Raw genomic sequence first — 8,859 nt, 5'->3', positions numbered from 1 at the left:
ACACAGTGACTCATGCCATTACAAAAACTATGTGTTTGTAATTTTGTATTTATTAGGGATCCCCATTAGTTCCTGCCAAGGCAGCAGCTACTCTTCCTGGGGTCCAAACAAATTAAGACACTTACATTACATATAAAACAAAAGATAAAGCAGTACATCATATAGCATTATTAAACCACTACATATCTACCATACAATATGTATAATACCACCATAAAACAATATTACACTGTACGTGTGTGTAGAGTGTGTGTGCTAGCGCTTGTGTGTCACATACAGCCACAGTATCCTCTCAGTAAAACTCACTGAAACCTCCAATGTATGTGTGCATGACATCAATTGTAGTACAGACTACTCCTATGTACAGACCTGTTTTGGAGATGTTGTTCCTCGTGCTGCACCACACAGCTGTAGTTGACTTTGTTGTTCCAGTCAGTGTTGATGGCCTTCAGCAGACTGCTGGCTGAGAAGAGGCCTGACTGCTGTTGGCCTATAGTAGGGGTCGGGCCCTCCACCTTCTTGTCATTCTTCTTCCAGGTGACAGTGACGTTCGTTGTGGCGAAATGTTCAATCATACACATCAGGTACTGGGTGGTTCCAATGGGCGCCGACAGCAAAGACACTGTTGGAAGTAAGACTGAGAGGTGGGAGGTAAAAGAAATGGACGCATGTTAGTTTAACCCCTTATTGAAATAATAATTATATTTTCAAAGAAATCCAGGGTAAACACCAAGCATCTTTCTATAGCAGGTTTTCTAAACATAAATAGTTTACATCACAAACATTAAAATGCAATCTTTAGAAAAATAGAACCAACTTCAATATAATATAATGACCACATCTTACCTGGTTTATTGATGACTTCTGTCTTTCACCTCCAGGATGTTCCACAGAACATTTGAAAGTCGTTGAGGATTTCCAGACATTCTCATCCACGCGGAGCTGACTGACTCCTGTGTAGGTTTCCCCGCTCTGGACCGCCGGGTACTGGATGAAGTCCGTCAGCGCACTCCCGCTGGCGTCTGTCCATTTGAAGTTGAGTGAGGAAGGAGAAAACCTGGTAGCGACACAACCGATGCTGTAGACCAGGGGTGTCAAACGTCCGGCCCACGGGCCGGATCAGGCCCGCAAACGGGTTTAATCCGGCCCGCGAGATGATTTTGTAAAGTATAAAAATGAGCTGCAATTTTTCAATAAAATAAACTGCTGTTCCAATTGTGTCCACTGGATGGCGCAATATCAATTGTGTTAAGCAAGCAAACTGTTTATACCGGCGCAGAGCAAATAGGTCAAGCAAGTGCAGCCAGTCCGGATGAGCTACTTTGTTTTGCCCGCGATATTTATTAAGGGTTCTACTTTTAACATTATGTGCTTTGGCACCCTCATTGCCCCAATATGTCTCTGTCAAAAAAGAGAAAAGTGGACGCAGAGTGCAGAGTGTTCCAAGAAAAATTCCATCCTTCTATTTATTCACGGAATTGAATGGGAAAGCTGTATGTTTGGTGTGTTCACAGCATGTTGCAGTGCTGAAAGAATATAACCTTCGTCGCCACTATGTGAGTCTTCATGCCGACAAATATGACAACTTTCAAGGACTGCGGAGAAGAGAGAAGGTGAATGAACTGTTGGCGGGTCTGAAGAAACAGCAGTCTGTGTTTACTCACAGCCGAGACATCAGTGACGCTGCAGTGAAAGCTAGCTACCTCATTGCTAATGAAATCGCAGTGGCATCAAAACCATTTAGTGAGGGTGAATTTGTAAAAACATGCATGATGAAGGCAGCAGAGATTGTGTGCCCTGAAAAGCACCAGGCTTTTGCAAATATCAGCCTGACAAGAAACACAGTTGCAGACAGGATTTCCGATCTTTCAGTGGATTTGGACAGCCAGTTGAAGCAAAAAGTAAAGTCATTTATTGCGTTTTCGGTTGCAATTGATGAAAGCACGGACATTACAGATGTTGCACAACTGGCCATTTTAATCCGCGGAGTTGATGACACATTGACCGTCACCGAGGAGTTCGTGGAGTTGGTGCCGATGACAGATACAACGACAGCAGCTGATATTTTCACTGCACTCGTCGGTGCGCTGGACAGGGTCGGAGTGGACTGGTCCTGCGCTGTCAGCCTGGCTACAAATGGTGCGCCCTCAATTGTCGGGAAAAAAGCAGCGTTGTGACAAAGTTCAGAGAGAAAGTGCAATCTGCAAATGGAGGACGTGATTATTGGACTTTTCACTGTATTTTGCACCAGGAGGCTTTGTGTTGCAAGTCATTAAAGATGGATAACGTCATGAATAAAACAAAGCTGCGCTCAAGGCTCACGCACAAGCACTTGAATCACATCCTGAAGTTGGCTGCCACTCAGGATGTGACGCCTGATATTGATGCGCTGGTGAAAGCTAAAAGATGCCAGGTATCAGGAGTCAAATAAACTATGCAACCCCACTTAAAGTGCTGCATGAGGCACCCTAATATAGTTCTGTGATCTGTGATATACTTCTGTGAATCACTGAGGCATTGTGTGTTTGTGTGTTGTTTGTCCTCAGAATTTCAAATAACTTGAGGTGTTTTATGATTAATAGTGATGTTGTGCTTCTGGACACACTGTCCTCAGGCTCCAGCTTTATGTTTATATGTTTTTATGTTGATGTGCTATTGTTTTTAATTGATTTTATTTTATTTGTATATTTAACCTATTCTTGACTCTGTGGTTCTTGCACTTGTTTGGGGAACATGATTTCATTATTTGTATCTACATTTCTGCCTGAGAAATGACACCCTGATATAGTTCTGTGATCTGTGATATACTTCTGTGAATCACTGAGGCATTGTGTGTTTGTGTGTTATTTTTCTTTAGAATTTTCAAATAAACTTCAGGTGTTTTATGATTAATAGTGATGTTGTGCTTGTACTATTTTGGACACACTGTCCTCAGGCTCCAGCTTTATATTTTATGTTGATAGTATTAAAACAAAGAAAACAATCTGAAGTTGTTGTTTTTAAGTTATATATACCATGATTTTACCGGTCCGGCCCAGTTGGGAATAGATTTTCCTCCATGTGGCCCCTGAGCTAAAATGAGTTTGACACCCCTGTGTCACGATCGTCGTAAGGAATAGACCAAGGCGCAGCGTGATGTAATGGCGAACGTAATGCTTACTTGCAGGTTCCTTCTCAACAATGCAACAACAATAAGAAATAATAAAAGACAAGAATACGAACATACAGTAACTATCTCAGTAGAATAGAATAAACATTTTAGAAAAGGTATAATACAGGAAGGCCCAATTAAGTACACATTAACACATACAATTGCAGACACATTTACCAGTGAAAACAACCATAAAATAAAACATGCTGTTACCTCTAGTACCAATTAATTAAAATAATTTTAATTAAATGATTTATATGGATTATGGTGATGCCAATTAACACTCAATTCAATATAGGCTAAAATGAACTCTGCTCATATTATCATACCCTTCAGTTGGTTTATGTGTTTGACTCCTACATTTTCATTTTCATAGGGTCATTTTCGACTTAAAGCAAAGCCTACATAATTAACCAATTAAACACCAATCGCAAACAGTGAAAGAAGTATGTGAGGAGATGAACAAACAATACTGCCCTACCTAGGTGTACTACACTAACAACAGTATCCAAGTCATAATTTTAACTTTCCTCCATAAAACAATGATTTATCTACAAACTATATAAATCTAACTGCATAAAAAAAAAGACACAAAACAATGGCTTACCTGATGATACTCTGACCATTGTTCCTTTCCCCAATAGTCAAAGTAGCTATACACAGTGTGACAAGGGCGTATGCCAAGCAATACAAAAACGACCGTCTTTACAGCAATCAGTTTAAACTAATCTTGATAACTTCATCACTAAACCAAAGTAATTTAGTTTGTAAAAAAATAATCTAAATAGATACAACATTCTAACATAGTCACACTTCGTCAACAATATATTTCCACAATATGGATCATTTTCTCTTAGACTATAATGTTTTTTCTGAGGAACGAAAGGTTTTCTATTTATAAACCTTTAGGAAACAAACTTCTGCATTATTCTACAACAGCAGAACCAAGAAATTGAGGAACTATTTGACTTTCAAGGAAATAAGCAAATTTAGGTGACCATTTCTTTACTGGACTATGAACAGGTCTATTCAATGGCATTTTGCATCTGAAAAATGCAAAGTACAAAATATGTTCTTTCTACACACAAAATAGAATGGGACAATTAAACATTTGATAGATGTAATAAATAAAAGTTTGCTTACCTGTTGAGACTGTGACTTGTGTCCCTTTACCCCAGTAGTCAAAAGCATCACAGTGCTATGTCTCCATTCATTGCCTGTACAAAAAGCCTGCACCTCAATAGGCAGGTTTAAAGTCATGATACTGAATCCAACAGACATTGAAATATAATGCAATATAACAATAGGATCATACACTTGATTTCTTGAGTACAGATGTTGTGAATTCAGTTTTGTATACCTTTTAAAAACTGATGCTCAGGTCCATGTCATGCCATCACTCCATCAAAACATACTTTTAAAAATGTAAAACAATTTACAATGGGGTTATAACAATATCAGACGATCATTTGAAGAATATTGTATGGTTTCTCCCCATTGTCCCAATCCTCAGGCAGATATAATGCAAGTTTTGTCTCCAAGGTTTTTGTACAGCCTCATTTCACTGTAAACCCAAACCCCATATCACAGTGATATACCCCAGCACAAAAACACCTCCTTCACATCTCCATAGGGATTCCATATGACTATGTCTGCTCTCAGTCAGGTATAAGAAACATAAAACCATGGCTAAAACTATACATTGTAGCATTACTACAGATTCTTACAGTATTATATTCTCTATGAGTTGGTGGATTAATCTTCAGTGTTCATGCCATTGTCAGTTTGTGACATTTGTTTGCAAATGTATGGATTTATGTTGCAGTATAAAACCCATTATCATGGCTATGGTCAAAATCATGTTTATGGTGAGGTTTTATTAGGTTTACATTGGTACCATTGTCGTGGAGGGTCTTTTTTTGACCTGTTCAGTGTTGATGTGTCCACAGAGGATAAAAGGGTTTTTTGTATGGTGTAATATCACTGTGGCCCCAGTATAGTCACAGTGATACACATCATAACAAAAACCTCCCACCAGTACCACACCTGCTGTATGAGGATAGCAACACATTCAGATGGTTGTGGATAGGTGATAATACAAAATGTCTACTATTTATTCGAATATTTTAGAATATTCTAATCGTCAGTTAACTGTTTTGTAAAGTAGTACATATTATAACATGGTTTAATTCATCTTTATAATTAGAAAATGTTACCTAAATCCTGCAGGTACAATGCTTTATAACTGCTATAAACAAGTATGAGCCTCTCTTATAATAAGGTTTATAATGTCTTCATTTTCAACACACTCAAAATAATTGTTATTTAGTCAGCATTAGTATGAATAGTTTAACCTTTATTAATTATTGTTATTTAGTCAGCATTTTTTATTTAACCAGGTAAGCCAGTTGGGAACAAGTTCTCATTTACAACTGCGACCTGGCCAAGATAAAGCAAAGCAGTGCGATAAAAACAACAACACAGAGTTACATATGGGGTAAAACAAAACATAAAGTCAAAAATACAACAGAAAATATATATACAGTGTGTGCAAATGTAGCAAGTTATGGAGGTAAGGCAATAAATAGGCCATAGTGCAAAATAATTACAATTAGTATTAACACTGGAATGATAGATGTGCAAGAGATGATGTGCAAATAGAGATACTGGGGTGCAAATGAGCAAAATAAATAACAATATGGGGATGAGGTAGTTGGGTGGGCTAATTTCAGAAGGGCTGTGTACAGGTGCAGTGATCGGTAAGGTGCTCTGACAACTGATGCTTAAAGTTAGTGAGGGAGATAAGAGTCTCCAGCTTCAGAGATTTTTGCAGTTCGTTCCAGTCATTGGCAGCAGAGAACTGGAAGGAATGGCGGCCAAAGGAGGTGTTGGCTTTGGGGATGACCAGTGAGATATACCTGCTGGAGCGCATACTACAGGTGGGTGTTGCTATGGTGACCAATGAGCTAAGATAAGGAAGAGATTTGCCTAGCAGTAAATTATAGATGGCCTGGAGCCAGTGGGTTTGGCGACGAATATGTAGTGAAGGCCAGCCAACAAGAGTTTACAGGTCACAGTGGTGGATAGTATATGGGGATTTGGTGGCAAAACGGATGGCACTGTGATAGACTACATCCAATTTGCTGAGTAGAGTGTTGGAGGCTATTTTGTAAATGACATCGCCTAAGTCAAGGATCGGTAGGATAGTCAGTTTTACGAGGGCATGTTTGGCAGCATGAGTGAAGGAGGCTTTGTTGCAAAATAGGAAGCCGATTCTAGATCTAACTTTTGATTGGAGATGCTTAATGTGAGTCTGGAAGGAGAGTTTACAGTCTAACCAGACACCTAGGTATTTGTAGTTGTCCACATACTCTAGGTCAGACCCGTCGAGAGTAGTGATTCTAGTCGGGTGGGCGGGTGCCAGCAGCGTTCGATTGAAGAGCATGTATTTAGTTTTACTAGTATTTAAGAGCAGTTGGAGGCTACGGAAGGAGTGTTGTATGGCATTGAAACTCATTTGGCGGTTTGTTAACACAGTGTCCAATGAAGGGCCAGATGTATACAAAATGGTGTCGTCTGCGTAGAGGTGGATCTGACAGTCACCATTAGCAAGAGCGACATCATTGATATACACGGAGATAAGAGTCGGCACAAGAATTTAACCCTGTGGCACCCCCGTAAAGACTGCCATAGGTCCATACAACAGGCCCGCCGATTTGACACATTGAACTCTATCTGAGAAGTAGTTGGTGAACCAGGCAAGGCAGTCATTTGAGAAACCAAGGCTATTTAGTCTGCCAATAAGAATGCGGTGGTTGACAGAGTCGAAAGCCTTGGCCAGGTCGATGAAGACGGCTGCACAGTACTGTCTATTATCGATCGCGGTTATAATATCGTTTAGGACCTTGAGCGTGGCTGAGGTGCACCCATGACCAGCTCGGAAACCGGATTGCATAGCGGAGAAGGTACGGTGGGATTCGAAATGGTCGGTGATCTGTTTGTTAACTTGGCTTTCAAAAACTTTCAAAAGGCAGGGCAGGATGGATATACAGTGGGGGAAAAAAGTATTTAGTCAGCCACCAATTGTGCAAGTTCTCCCACTTAAACTACTGTGACAGACAAATTGAGAAAAAAAAATCCAGAAAATCACATTGTAGGATTTTTTATGAATTTATTATCAAATTATGGTGGAAAATAAGTATTTGGTCACCTACAAACAAGCAAGATTTCTGGCTCTCACAGACCTGTAACTTATTCTTTAAGAGGCTCCTCTGTCCTCCACTTGTTACCTGTATTAATGGCACCTGTTTGAACTTGTTATCAGTATAAAAGACACCTGTCCACAACCTCAAACAGTCACACTCCAAACTCCACTAAGGCCAAGACCAAAGAGCTGTCAAAGGACACCAGAAACAAAATTGTAGACCTGCACCAGAATGGGAAGACTGAATATGCAATAGGTAAGCAGCTTGGTTTGAAGAAATCAACTGTGGGAGCAATTATTAGGAAATGGAAGACATACAAGACCACTGATAATCTCCCTCGATCTGGGGCTCCACGCAAGATCTCACCCCGTGGGGTCAAAATGATCACAAGAACGGTGAGCAAAAATCCCAGAACCACACGGGGGGACCTAGTGAATGACCTGCAGAGAGCTGGGACCAAAGTAACAAAGCCTACCATCAGTAACACACTACGCCGCCAGGGACTCAAATCCTGCAGTGCCAGACGTGTCCCCCTGCTTAAGCCAGTACATGTCCAGGCCCGTCTGAAGTTTGCTAGAGTGCATTTGGATGATCCATAAGAGGATTGGGAGAATGTCATATGGTCAGATGAAACCAAAATATAACTTTTTGGTAAAAACTCAACTCGTTGTGTTTGGAGGACAAAGAATGCTGAGTTGCATCCAAAGAACACCATACCTACTGTGAAGCATGGGGGTGGAAACATCATGCTTTGGGGCTGTTTTTCTGCAAAGGGACCAGGACGACTGATCCGTGTAAAGGAAAGAATGAATGGGGCCATGTATCATGAGATTTTGAGTGAAAACCTCCTTCCATCAGCAAGGGCATTGAAGATGAAACGTGGCTGGGTCTTTCAGCATGACAATGATCCCAAACACACCGCCCGGGCAACAAAGGAGTGGCTTCGTAAGAAGCATTTCAAGGTCCTGGAGTGGCCTAGCCAGTCTCCAGATCTCAACCCATAGAAAATCTTTGGAGGGAGTTGAAAGTCCGTGTTGCCCAGCGACAGCCCCAAAACATCACTGCTCTAGAGGAGATCTGCATGGAGGAATGGGCCAAAATACCAGCAACAGTGTGTGAAAACCTTGTGAAGACTTACAGAAAACGTTTGACCTGTGTCATTGCCAACAAAGGGTATATAACAAAGTATTGAGAAACTTTTGTTATTTGTTCAAATACTTATTTTCCACCATAATTTGCAAATAAATTCATTAAAAATCCTATTGAAAATTACAGGCCTCTCTCATCTTTTTAAGTGGGACAACTTGCACAATTGGTGGCTGACTAAATACTTTTTTTCCCCACTGTAGGTCTGTAACAGTTTGGATCTAGAGTGTCACCCCCTTTGAAGAGGGGGATGACCGCGGCAGCTTTCCAATCTCTGGGGATCTCAGACGTTACGAAAGAGAGGTTGAACAGGCTAGTAATAGGGGTTGCGACAATTTCGGTGGCTATTTTTAGAAA

At 40.5% G+C, this 8,859-nt stretch overlaps 1 pseudogene; it reads right to left on the bottom strand.

Annotated features, from left to right (window-relative positions):
* Positions 1–335: 335 nt before the first annotated feature.
* The window catches only part of LOC121551812, an 88,575-nt pseudogene continuing 80,051 nt past the window's right edge, over positions 336–8,859 (bottom strand).

The sequence above is a fragment of the Coregonus clupeaformis genome, chromosome 35 (assembly GCF_020615455.1).
Source record: "Coregonus clupeaformis isolate EN_2021a chromosome 35, ASM2061545v1, whole genome shotgun sequence".
NCBI classification, from domain to species: domain Eukaryota; kingdom Metazoa; phylum Chordata; class Actinopteri; order Salmoniformes; family Salmonidae; genus Coregonus; species Coregonus clupeaformis.
This window is presented reverse-complemented; position numbering and strand designations above follow the sequence as displayed.